Source organism: Oratosquilla oratoria, chromosome 16, assembly GCF_046742065.1.
Source record: "Oratosquilla oratoria isolate Oo_2021 chromosome 16, ASM4674206v1, whole genome shotgun sequence".
Taxonomy (NCBI): domain Eukaryota; kingdom Metazoa; phylum Arthropoda; class Malacostraca; order Stomatopoda; family Squillidae; genus Oratosquilla; species Oratosquilla oratoria.
The window spans coordinates 5,235,550-5,248,049 of NC_134792.1; the positions used below are offsets into that span (position 1 = coordinate 5,235,550).

Genomic DNA, 12,500 nt, shown 5'->3' on the forward strand with positions numbered 1-12,500 from the left:
AACACATTCAAACTCCTTCTCTCTTCTTCTCTTATGTTCCACGTTTCTGCCCCATACAGTGCTGTTGGCACAATCACTCCTTCATACAGTCTCCTCTTCGCATCCATTCCTAAATGTCTATTCCTCATTACACTCTTTAATCCACCAAGGCATTTACTCGCTTCTCTCAATCTACATTCTACCTCCACCTTCACTCCACCTTTTCCTGCTACACTTGCACCCAAGTATCTAAAACTATCCACTTCCTCCAGTCGCTCTCCCTTAATGTTCACTTCCAGTCCACTGCCACTTTCACCCCTTGTACATCTCATCACCTTACTTTTACCCACATTTATCTTTAGCTTTCTTCTATCACATACTCTCCCAAACTCTGCCACCAGCTTCCTCAATCCCTCCTCCGACCCTGCCACAAGCGCAGTGTCGTCCGCAAACAACAGCTGGCTCACCTCCCACTTTTCTCCATTTTCTTTAACCATCTCCAATCCCTGACCCACTACCCTAGCATTCACCTCTCGCACCACCCCATCCATGTATAAGTTGAACAGCCAGAGCGACATAACGCATCCTTGACGAAGTCCCACCTTTACTTCAAACCACTCACTCTCTCCATTTCTAATCCTGACACAAGCTCTACTACTCTCATAGAAACTCTTGACAGCTCCCAAAAGCTTTCCTCCTATCCCATAAATCTGCATAACCTCCCACAGTGCCTTTCTGTCTACCCTATCATAAGCCTTTTCCAGATCCATAAAAGCCCAAAAAACATCCTTCCCCTTTCCTATAGCTTTCTCACATATCTGTCTTACCACAAAGATCTGATCTACACAACCTCTACCCATCCTAAATCCACACTGTTCCTCACCAATTACTCCTTCTGTTCCTCTCCTAATCCTCTCAATCAAGATCCTCCCATAAGCCTTCCCTACTACACTTAACAGGCTAATCCCTCTGAAACTACTACATTCACACTTATCCCCTTTTCCCTTGTAAAGTGGAACTATACAGGCACTTCTCCAGTCCTCCGGTACTCTACCCTCTCTCCAGCAAACATTAAATAACCTCACCAACCAGTCCACCATCACTGAACCTCCCTTTTTCAGACATTCTGCATGGCATCCATCCAGACCAGGTGCCTTACCTGCTTTCATCATCTTTACAACTGCCTTCACCTCATCCTTCCTTATTTCTCCTCCATTCTCCTCACTCATCACTCTCATTTTCTTCGCATTTCCCACTGCAGCTATCTTTCCTTCCCTATCCTCCTTCACATTTAGCAACTCCCTAAAATATTCTGCCCATCTTCCCCTTACTGCCTTCTCTTCCATTATCATCTCTCCATCTGCACCTTTTACATTTTCTTCCCTACTTGATTCGCCTCCTCTTCCTCTCTTAATTTCTTTCCAAAACATCTTTTTATTACTTTCAAAATTTTCTGTCATACTCTTACCCCATTTCACATCTGCTCTCCTCTTTGCCTCCTTTACCTTTTGCTTTACTTCTCTTTTCTTTTCTTTGTACGTCTCATATGACTCCCCCGTCCTCTTTTGTAACCAATCTGTGAATGCTTGCTTCTTCTCTTCTACAACCTTCTTTGTTTCCTCATCCCACCATTCACTACCCTTTCTTCTATTTCCCCCTGTAAGAGGCCGGTAGTGTACGAATGGAAATGAGCTAGGGTATTAGAATAATTCAGACTCGACGCCTGCTCGAGTGCGATGTTATGTCTATGTGAGGGCGACGTTTTGTCTATGTAAACACACCGATGGTGGTGACTGTTTTATATTCGATGTGTAATCAACTCTGTAAGCGCAGGTTACCTTCGTTTGACTAATGCTGAGATAAACAATATCGCTAGTGGCATTGTAATAGCTTTCCGGATTGGTGCAAGGTGGAGAAGGAGGAAAAAACTATTGGTGCATGAATTCAAAGTCACGCCCATAAGGAGTGACATTTATTTGAGACGTAACTGGAGATTGGTTTAGAAAAATTAGTGACGTCAGACGAAGATAGCTTAGCGTAGGATACGGGATCTCGTCAGAGGATAGGGAGAGAAGATATAGAGAGGGTGTGGAGAGAGGATCAGGAGACGATGTAGAGACGAGAGAAAAGAGATCCCGAGTGTAAGCAAAGGTGAAATTACAGTGAAAGAAGAAAGAAAATTCACCATCCTTTTATTAACCCAAAGGACGAGAGGAATAGGCATGGGGCCTAGAAAATAGTGAGACTACAGGAAAAAGAAGGCATTGGGCCTACTGCTTAAGAGGAACTTGAATATTAGTGAAACTCACGTAACGAGAGGCAAGGGGCCTCGAGACGAGTGATATTACAAGTCAAATTTAAGTAACAGTGGTGACTAGGGGTGGTGAAAGTGGTGCTCAGCGGTGCGACGAACGGTGCGACGAACGAACTGGGTGTTAAACACCTCCGAAGAGAAGTGGCGCAAGAAGTCTACGGGAACAAGACAACCAAAATCAAGAGTGTATTACGACTACGAGAGAAATCTACAACTTCAAGTAACTGCTACGTTGGGAACAAGCATTCTTCAAGATTCTTCAAGGTGATCATCATCTACAAGGCGGTCTTCAAGGCAGAGTGTGTGATGGAGGAGGAACAACGTCGTTGAGGAATGACAAGACCGTAGAAGGACGTCAAACCAGACATTGACATCACGAAGCGACATCGCAAGCAGCCAGGCTAAAGCAAGGTATTAGTAATAAGTATGAGTACCCCTCAGAATTCTAACGTGTTGAGACACGAAATTCACACATCAAATACAAATATTCCAAAATTCACAGGAGAGTCTAACACATATGGTGTAAACAAGTTCCTAAACCTCATTGACACTCTTATAGTTAGTAAAAACATTACCAATGAGGATCGTAAGTTTGAGATTCTCAAGGAGAATATAGATCCAGAGCATGGAAGGGCGAGGTTTGTCATTAACTTCCAGCAAATGGAATTAATTAATCAATATGATAATTACAAGAAAGCATTTCTCAAGCATTTCATGTCCAAATGTGATCAGGATCCTATTAGATCATTGGTAAAAATGATTAAGGAAGTTAGGACAAGTGAAATTGACACAGAGTACTTAGCTAGATTAGATAGATGGTCAAAAGACATTAATTCTATCTTGAAAGATTCAGACTGGATAGAAAGATCTAGTGAGAAGATGAAAATCTCACAGGTAATCAAATTGATTACATTTAGCTTATTGGCAAAGAATTCTGATGACTTAACAGCAGAAAGGTTGTACAAAGATTTAAAATCAAATATCTGTTTAGGAGAAGTAGATTATCTTCTTCAAGGATACCGTGAGACCAGAACATAAACCCATATGTAATGCCTATAAATCAACAAAGCCAATATAGGAACTCTAGAGAGTTTAAGAAAACAGAAGTAGGACATAGGCGGCATGCTAGAAGTCCATCTAGGGATAGGGATACCAGAATCCTATGTTTTAATTGTAATGCTTGGGGACACAAGGCACAAGAATGTTTTTATGGGATTATTTGCAGAAATTGCAAATACGAAGGTCACAATGAGTATCAATGTAGGAACCCTCCATTCTGTATTTACCATAATAAAATCGGACACAGAACTCATGAATGCCGAAATTTTCGGGTACCCCCAGGGCTAAGAGGAAAACCCAGACACAGAATAAACCATTACAGACCTCCCCATATATATACCGATAGGCGGTATTGTGTTAAATATGGGAATGCAAGGGAGATGAAAGAAACTGACAAACTGATAATTACTGTTGGTAAAACTTCTGTAGGACCTCTCATTGTGGGTAAAGTGTTCAATAAGCCTATTCAAATTTTTATTGATACAGGGTCTGTAGTTAATGTAATTACTAGTAAAGTTTTAAACCAGTTGAACCCAGGAGTGAAAATGTTGGAACCAATCCGTTACACATTGCAAGGTGTAACTGGAAATCAGTTAAGGGACCGTCAGGTTGCTTTATAAGGGAGCATGTCCTATAACTTTTTGAATCTCTTTGATGAACTTAGGTATAATTACCATTTACATTTGTCTATAATTCCCCTGGGTATTGTATTCCTCACATGTATATATAAAGTGTAGTGAAGATATAATGAAGTTATAATGAAGTTTAATGAAGCTGTAATTAATCATATGGAAAATCTTCCACATAATTAAGCTTGGTATATATTGCAAGCTTAGATTCTGGGGAATATTTGTTATATTGTACATTTGACCAAACTTATACCTCTGATTTTTTGTGAATTTTCTTTTCTGAACATTTCAAAGATGCTGCAAAATTCAGGTTTCATAAATAGAAAAAAAAATAAAATAAAATTTCTTTTATTTTTTAATATAGGAAATAAAGAGCATAATTTTATCTTTCAAATGAAACAAAAATGACAAAAATCCATCAAGAACAACCGAAGAAATAACAACAAAAAGAACAAAAACATTAAATGTACATGAGAAGGCATTTAAATTTTGCGCGACATTTTTAAAAGGCCCCAGCCCCATAGTCCCCGCTTTTGGTCACTTTACCACTTTTACTTTTCACTTTTTTTCTCCTCTCGTTTCTTGTCTCTTCTTTCGAGGGCAGACTTATGAATATGGGTGGGTTCTTCAAGAAGAGGAACAACAAATCCTTCTTTATAACCAACATTGTTGGATGCTGTCCTCTTCGTTTGTTTGTTTTTTTCCTTCTTGTTTCTTCATCTGGCACGCAAGGGCCTTCACTGCATTCTTCCTCCTTGCTCGCTGGCTTTTCGTCAATCTTGCCATGATTACTGCAAGAAATTACAGTGAGGAATCAAAAATATGAAGCACGGTGAGAGCTTCAAAAGAACGTGACCTCACTTTGACGTTTGGATGGGTACTGATGCCCTGATGTGTGCTATTTCTGGATCTACGCTTGTGGGAGGAGTTGCTAAATACCTCCATAAACACAATTCCGTAGCAAAAAACAAAATAGCTATAGAAAAAATTAACGCTATTCCAATATACAGAATATTTGATACGCAATGGGGTTGCCAGAGGTTGCCAATAATTTATCTATTTTATTCTGTATAAAAAGATAGAAACAAAATACAGCTCTATAACTTTGTAGGAGTGTTGCCAACATCATAGAGATTCTTTTTAAATGTTTTCCTAAAATTCGTTCATGTACCAGATTTTTTTGAATAATTGCCCCTGACGGACCCTTAAAAACATTAGGCAAGATTGAGCTAGAAGTTGCCTTGTATACAAATGAACAATTGTACATCCCAGTGATAGTGGTAGAAGAGTCTGTTTTTCCAGGAGATTTATTGATAGGATTTGCAACTATGAGAAAAGAAAACATGGTAATTTGTCCTGCTGACTTAGGAATTTTAGTGAAGTCACAGTTAATCCCATTCTTAAATCAACCAGACTTAAGACCAGTGACAGGAATCAATGAATCCTTAGATAACAATTCTATCCTAGATAGCGAGGCCGAGCGGTCCAACCCTACAGAAAGTAAAACAATTTGTGAACCCAACTCAGAAGTTCAGGAAATCCCAGAGATTACTAAATTATCAACCACAGATGCCTGGAGAATTGCAGATTGCGGATTGACAAGGTCGACATTGTTACATCCCATGTCAATTAATAAGGTTGAAGTGTGTTTGAAAGGAATCAATGTAGACTCTGAAGTAATTACAGTCCCAGAATCAGTTAAACTTAAAGGATTGAAGTGGGACTCAGGGATTTATAAGACAAATAAGAACAGAGTAGAAGTATTAGTAATTAATACTATGAATAAAGAGATAGTTTTAAAGAAAGGTACACAAATAGGATGTATTCAGGTGTGTACTAAACCTATTAAGATTTTAAATGAGAATAGTGAGGAGATAGAATTACCAACTTCATCAATTTGTTCAGTACAAGAAGGCATAGACTTAAGAAATAGATATAAAGAATTATTACAATCAACTAATTGCCCTGAGTTGGATGAAGCTTTATTTGCTTTGCTTATGAATCATAAAAAAGCAATTGTTTTGCCGGGGGACGCCTTAGGCAAAACAACTGTTTTAAAACATCACATTAAGTTAAAACCAGGAACACAACCTATCTACATACCAGCCTACAGAGTTCCTCACTCTAAATTAGCTGTAGTAGATAAACTCATCACTGAAATGTTATCACAGGATATTATTGAACATAGTAAAAGTGAGTGGAATTTTCCGTTGATCCTAGTACCAAAGTCTGATGGGACTATGCGACCAGTTATTGATTACAGGGAACTGAATAAGCACACCATTCGTGACAGGTTACCATTACCCATTATCGGTGACATTTTGAGAAGTTTGGGAACTGAGAATAGATATTTTAGTACTATAGATATCAAATCAGCTTTTTGGCAAATAGAATTGCATGAAGATTCAAGAGAGTTCACAGCATTTTCTACTACAACAGGACATTATGAGTTCAAGAGAATGCCATTTGGGTTATGTAATAGTCCATTAACTTACATGAGATTAATGAATACTATTGTAGATGGATTGTTAGGAAACACTGCCAGTGTATTTCTAGATGACATTTTAATAGTTTCTCAGACTGCAGTGGAGCACTTTAAGAAATTAGATTCGATATTCTCAAGACTAGGAGAAGCTGGGTTAAAAGTAAAACTTGAAAAATGTAAGTTCTTGCAAGACAGTGTCATTTACTTAGGACATAAGATAGACAGACACGGACTGAGTACAGTAAATTCAAAGGTGGACGCTGTCAAGAATTTTCCAGTTCCGACCAATGTAGACAAGGTTAGGAGCTTTTTGGGATTAACAGGATATTATAGAAAATTCATTCAAAGTTATGCTGACATTGCTAATCCACTAAGTTCTTTGTTGAGAAAGGACTCAAAGTTCATATGGGGACCTGCGCAACAGCAAGCTTTTGACAAGTTGAAAGATAAACTCACAAGTTCACCTATTTTAATTTTCCCCGACTATGAAAAAGAATTTATTCTTTGTACTGATGCGTCTGACATAGGGTTAGGAGGCATACTAATGCAAGAGAGAAATGGAACTTTAAAACCCATAGCTTACACATCCAGACTTTGTAATAGTGCGGAGAGAAACTATTCTATAACTGAAAGAGAAACTTTAGCAGTAATTTATTCTTTAGAAAGTTTTAGGGATATGATACTAGGGTATCCCATCAGAGTTTGGACTGATCACACAGCTATTCAGAACTTATTTAAGCATAAGAATCTTAGAGGCAGACTTGCTAGATGGTTTGCGATACTTCAGTGCTATGATGTTCAATATATTCCGGGTAGAAGGAATGTAGCAGATCCACTTTCTAGAAACATTAGTCAACCAATGACTGGGACTGGGTTGATTAATTTTGTTTGTAGTATAGAAGAGTTAGTAACTTTAGATGAAGAAATGCTAATAAGAGAACAGAGAGATGATGAGACATGTGATTCAATAATCAAGCATTTGATGAACCCAAGAGGAGATCCTCCAAAGCTACCAAAGGGGTATAAGATAGAGGAATTTCATTTGATTAATGGAATTTTGTATAGGAAAACATTTGTAAATGGGAAAGATATTTCTAGAGGTCAAGTAAATCAGTTGGTTATACCACAAACTCTGGTAAATGAGATATTGAAGTTACTTCATGATAGTGATTGTAGTTCACATCCTGGAAAGGATAAAACTTATAGACAGGCACAACTTAAGTACTTTTGGCTAGGTATGAAGAAAACTATATATGATTATATAGAAAAATGTGTAAAATGTGTAAAGGTGAAGGGAAATACACCAAAACCTGCTCCTATACTCACCTATCCCATTCCACAGAAACCTTGGGAAAGAGTTCACATGGATACTTTGGAATTACCATTAACAGAGAACGGCTTTAAATACCTATTTGTTGCTATTGATTATTTTTCAAGATTTTGCATATTACAACCCATAATCAATAAGAAAGCTGAAACTATTGCTTCCGTAATCTATGGTCAGATAATCTGTAATTTTACTACACCTAACATCCTAGTTTCAGATAATGGGACTGAATTTAATAACAAAATCTTGGAAAATCTATGTAATGTGTTCCACATCAAGAAAGTCAATATACTCGTTAACCATCCCCAAAGTAATGGAGTAGTAGAAAGGTTAAACAAAAAGATAATTATATGTCTTAGAACCCTAATAAGTCCTCATAGTGTAACTTGGGATACTTGGATTCCTTGTGTTAAGTGTACCCTGAACAATCAAATTAATGTAGCAACTGGGGATACACCTCATTTTATAATTTTTGGGGAGGACAAAACTCTGCCATATGAAATGTTGACTGCAGAGCAAAAACCCATATATAATATGGATGATTATATATCCAATAGGATAAATACTCTTCAAAGTATTCACCAAAGAGTTAGGAAACATATGCAGGTGTATTCACAAGAGATGAGGGAACAACAACACAAAATAGCTCGTAAACTAGAATTGAAAATTGGGGAATTAGTAATGGTCAAAGCAACCTCACCCAATAATAAACTTTCACTAAGGTACACTGGTCCATATAGGGTAATTGATTCTGCAGGTGGAAACAAGTTTAAACTTAAACATTTAGAATCAAGAGAAGAATTGGTAGGACATTTAGATGACATAAGGAAAATTAGCTTGCAGATCTATGAAGATGATTATAGTAATACTTTGTGCATAAATATTGATAACCCTGGAGAATATGGAGAATATTATAATGATATTTTTCAAGAGTTGAACATTAATCTTGATGTATTTTACAGATAGTATTGACCATTTGTATGTATTTGGGATGGGAGACCTAAACAACTGGAACTTGGTGTCAAGCAGATACATGGAAACCTAAAGCCCAGGATCTGCTGTGGTCAGACTTGGAATCTTAAGGACTTAAGGACCTCTCATCTGAGTACACACATGAGTATTGTGACCATTTTAAAGTAATAAGACTGTCTTTGAAAATGAAGTGTGTTTTGCAAATTAATTGCTATTGAAAAGATGATAAACCATTCAGAATTTAAAGTTAGTGCTCATAGTGAATTTTCTAATCAATTACATCCTTTCTGTAGACAATCTAAGAGAAAGCATGATCTCTTTTGCGTTCGAGAGGCTTCACATGAACTCTCTGGTTAGGAATATGTCTGTTATGAACAATTGTCATTACCAACGAATTTTGGTAGACCAGATCCCTCATTGTAACATACAAGGATCTCATTACCTGTTTTTCCCTAACAAGACAAAGGTATCAATAAATTGTCCCGGGTTGAGTCCTAAATTGGATTTGGTTGAAGGTCTTGTCTCTATTCAAGATAACTGCGAATTGCATGCAGACACTATTTCCACCATTTCTAATACCCTTAATACAATGCATTTAACCGAGGACACCTACATTTCAACCTTCAACTTCACATTGCCTGAAAACTCTCCTCCCTTGAAAATTAAGAGAAGACCATTGTCAAGATCTCCCTCAAATGAATTACCTATGATACCAATCCTTATCATACCCTTACTTTCAGTGTTAGTGGCAGCACTGATTGCCTTTGTTGTATTCCGGAGATTGGCTCTGTCAAAGCAAATCAACCTTGTAACCGCTTAATTCAATACCTTATATATATATTGAGATGCATGTTATTCACATTTATAGGTATTATGTTTATGTATTATTCCCAATTTATTGCATGAATGATGTATTTTGGAGGGTAGATTAACAATTACGCAAGGGTAGATTAGCTTATTCTAGAAATATATTAGCAAGCCCTGTAAGAGGGAAATAAGAATTGGTCGGGACGACCAAGGGTAGCTGCCGAGCCCTGTAAGAGGCCGGTAGTGTACGAATGGAAATGAGCTAGGGTATTAGAATAATTCAGACTCGACGCCTGCTCGAGTGCGATGTTATGTCTATGTGAGGGCGACGTTTTGTCTATGTAAACACACCGATGGTGGTGACTGTTTTATATTCGATGTGTAATCAACTCTGTAAGCGCAGGTTACCTTCGTTTGACTAATGCTGAGATAAACAATATCGCTAGTGGCATTGTAATAGCTTTCCGGATTGGTGCAAGGTGGAGAAGGAGGAAAAAACTATTGGTGCATGAATTCAAAGTCACGCCCATAAGGAGTGACATTTATTTGAGACGTAACTGGAGATTGGTTTAGAAAAATTAGTGACGTCAGACGAAGATAGCTTAGCGTAGGATACGGGATCTCGTCAGAGGATAGGGAGAGAAGATATAGAGAGGGTGTGGAGAGAGGATCAGGAGACGATGTAGAGACGAGAGAAAAGAGATCCCGAGTGTAAGCAAAGGTGAAATTACAGTGAAAGAAGAAAGAAAATTCACCATCCTTTTATTAACCCAAAGGACGAGAGGAATAGGCATGGGGCCTAGAAAATAGTGAGACTACAGGAAAAAGAAGGCATTGGGCCTACTGCTTAAGAGGAACTTGAATATTAGTGAAACTCACGTAACGAGAGGCAAGGGGCCTCGAGACGAGTGATATTACAAGTCAAATTTAAGTAACAGTGGTAACTAGGGGTGGTGAAACCCCCTGTCCTTCTTGTTCCACACACCATCCTTGCACACTTTAAGACTCCCTCCTTGAACCATCCCCATTCCTCCTCCACACCCATCTCTGCTCCATCCTTTACTTCCTCCCACTCCTCCTTCAGCTTCTTTTCGTACTCCTTCTCCTTTTCCTTTTCATTCAAGGAGTTCACTCTAAGAACCTCCCCACCTTTTCTCCCTTTCCTCTTTCTCCATCTATCCTCCACTCTCAGCTTACCTTCCACCAGAAAATGATATGATATTCCCCCACCCTCTCCCCTTAGCACATGTACATCCTTAACTCTTCCTATCATAATCCTATTTACCACTACATAATCCATTAGCGCTCTATCTACCACCCTTCCCTCCACCACCCTCTCCCATGTGTACTTATGCTTGACTTTCTTCCGAAACACTGTATTTGCTATCATCAACTCTCTTTCTAGACACATTTCCACCATCAACTCTCCACTACGATTCCTTCCTGGAACTCCACACTTCCCAACCACTCCATCGATTGGACCATTTCCCACCCTAGCATTAAGGTCTCCCAGTACTATTACATTGACATTTCTCCCTAAATCCTCTATGCACTCATTTAAATCTATCCAAAAGGCCTCCCTTTCTTCCACGCTCTTCTCACTGCCAGGCCCATATGCACTTACAAAGACCCACATCTCCTTTCCCAGTTTCACCTTCATCCACATTATCCTTGAGGAAACCTCCTTCCACTCCACACACACACACACACACACACACACACACACACACACACACACACACACACACACACACACACACACACACACACACACACACACACACACACACACACACACACACACACACACACACACACACACACACACACACACACACACACACACACACACACACACACACACACACACACACACACACACACACACACACACACACACACACACACACACACACACACACACACACACACACACACACACACACACACACACACACACACACACACATATATATATATATATATATATATATATACATGATTTTCAGAGAAGGGAAATCATGAAAGTAACTAGTAAGTGATCAAAAATGGAATACTAATAAGAGACTTGGAGGTAAAAAGGGGTGTAATGCGAAAGAGAGAGTTTCATGAAAAGAAGATTGCGAACGAACTAGGAGGTCAAGAGTGAGCAGAAAGACCAAAGAAAGTAGATACTGGCAATAGTTGGAAAGCATGAAAGATAGATATTGGAAAAAGGATGTGGAGAAAGATCTGGTTATTTGGCCACGACATAATGAAATCAAATGGCCACATCTTCACTATGTGAAGTTCCTCCATTGTCACCAAACAATCTGAACAAGACAGGTTCTGCCGAGAACTAACGAAGATTTCGGAAAGCGGAAGCCAAGCGCTCTACTCTTCTACTCAACAACACTTAATTGAAAGAAAAGAGAAAACACTTGAGAATGAAGGGCAATAAGGAGAAAAATCATCGGAGGTAAAGACGTTAAACATAAGAAGAATGGAACCAGAGGTGGCGTGATAAGTCTGAACGGTAACGTGGTACCCTCACTCTCAAAGAAAGAAAGAATGGGGAAAAAAAACTCGGACCATTGTGACTTATCTTGGCATAGGATAGAAGGCGCCTGGAGAGTGATGGCAAACCTTGCAGAGATGTACAGTAACGAGTTCGTGAATTCCTTGCATATAGTCATGCATTTGAGGCCAAATGGTGTCTTTGATAAAAAAACACTGAAAAGAAGACGAGTAATTAAGGTTGGGGCGTCTTTTTAGGAAAATATCTATCCATATTTTCTGCCTCAGCACGAGAACTAGGATCCCCAGACTATTATCATGAACTGGAGCCACGTAAAATAAGGACACCGTAGCCTACTTTATCATCCTGAAAGTAGGAATGCTCTTTCTATGTTTCAATGTAATACCAGGAAGTTTCATTCAAATGAACCT

General features: G+C 38.7%; 1 protein-coding gene across 1 annotated transcript in view; it reads right to left on the reverse strand.

Annotated features, from left to right (window-relative positions):
- Positions 1–12,500, reverse strand: part of LOC143034119 (uncharacterized) — a 39,324-nt gene that overhangs the window by 26,005 nt on the left and 819 nt on the right. The gene's annotated exons all lie outside the window — the stretch shown is intronic.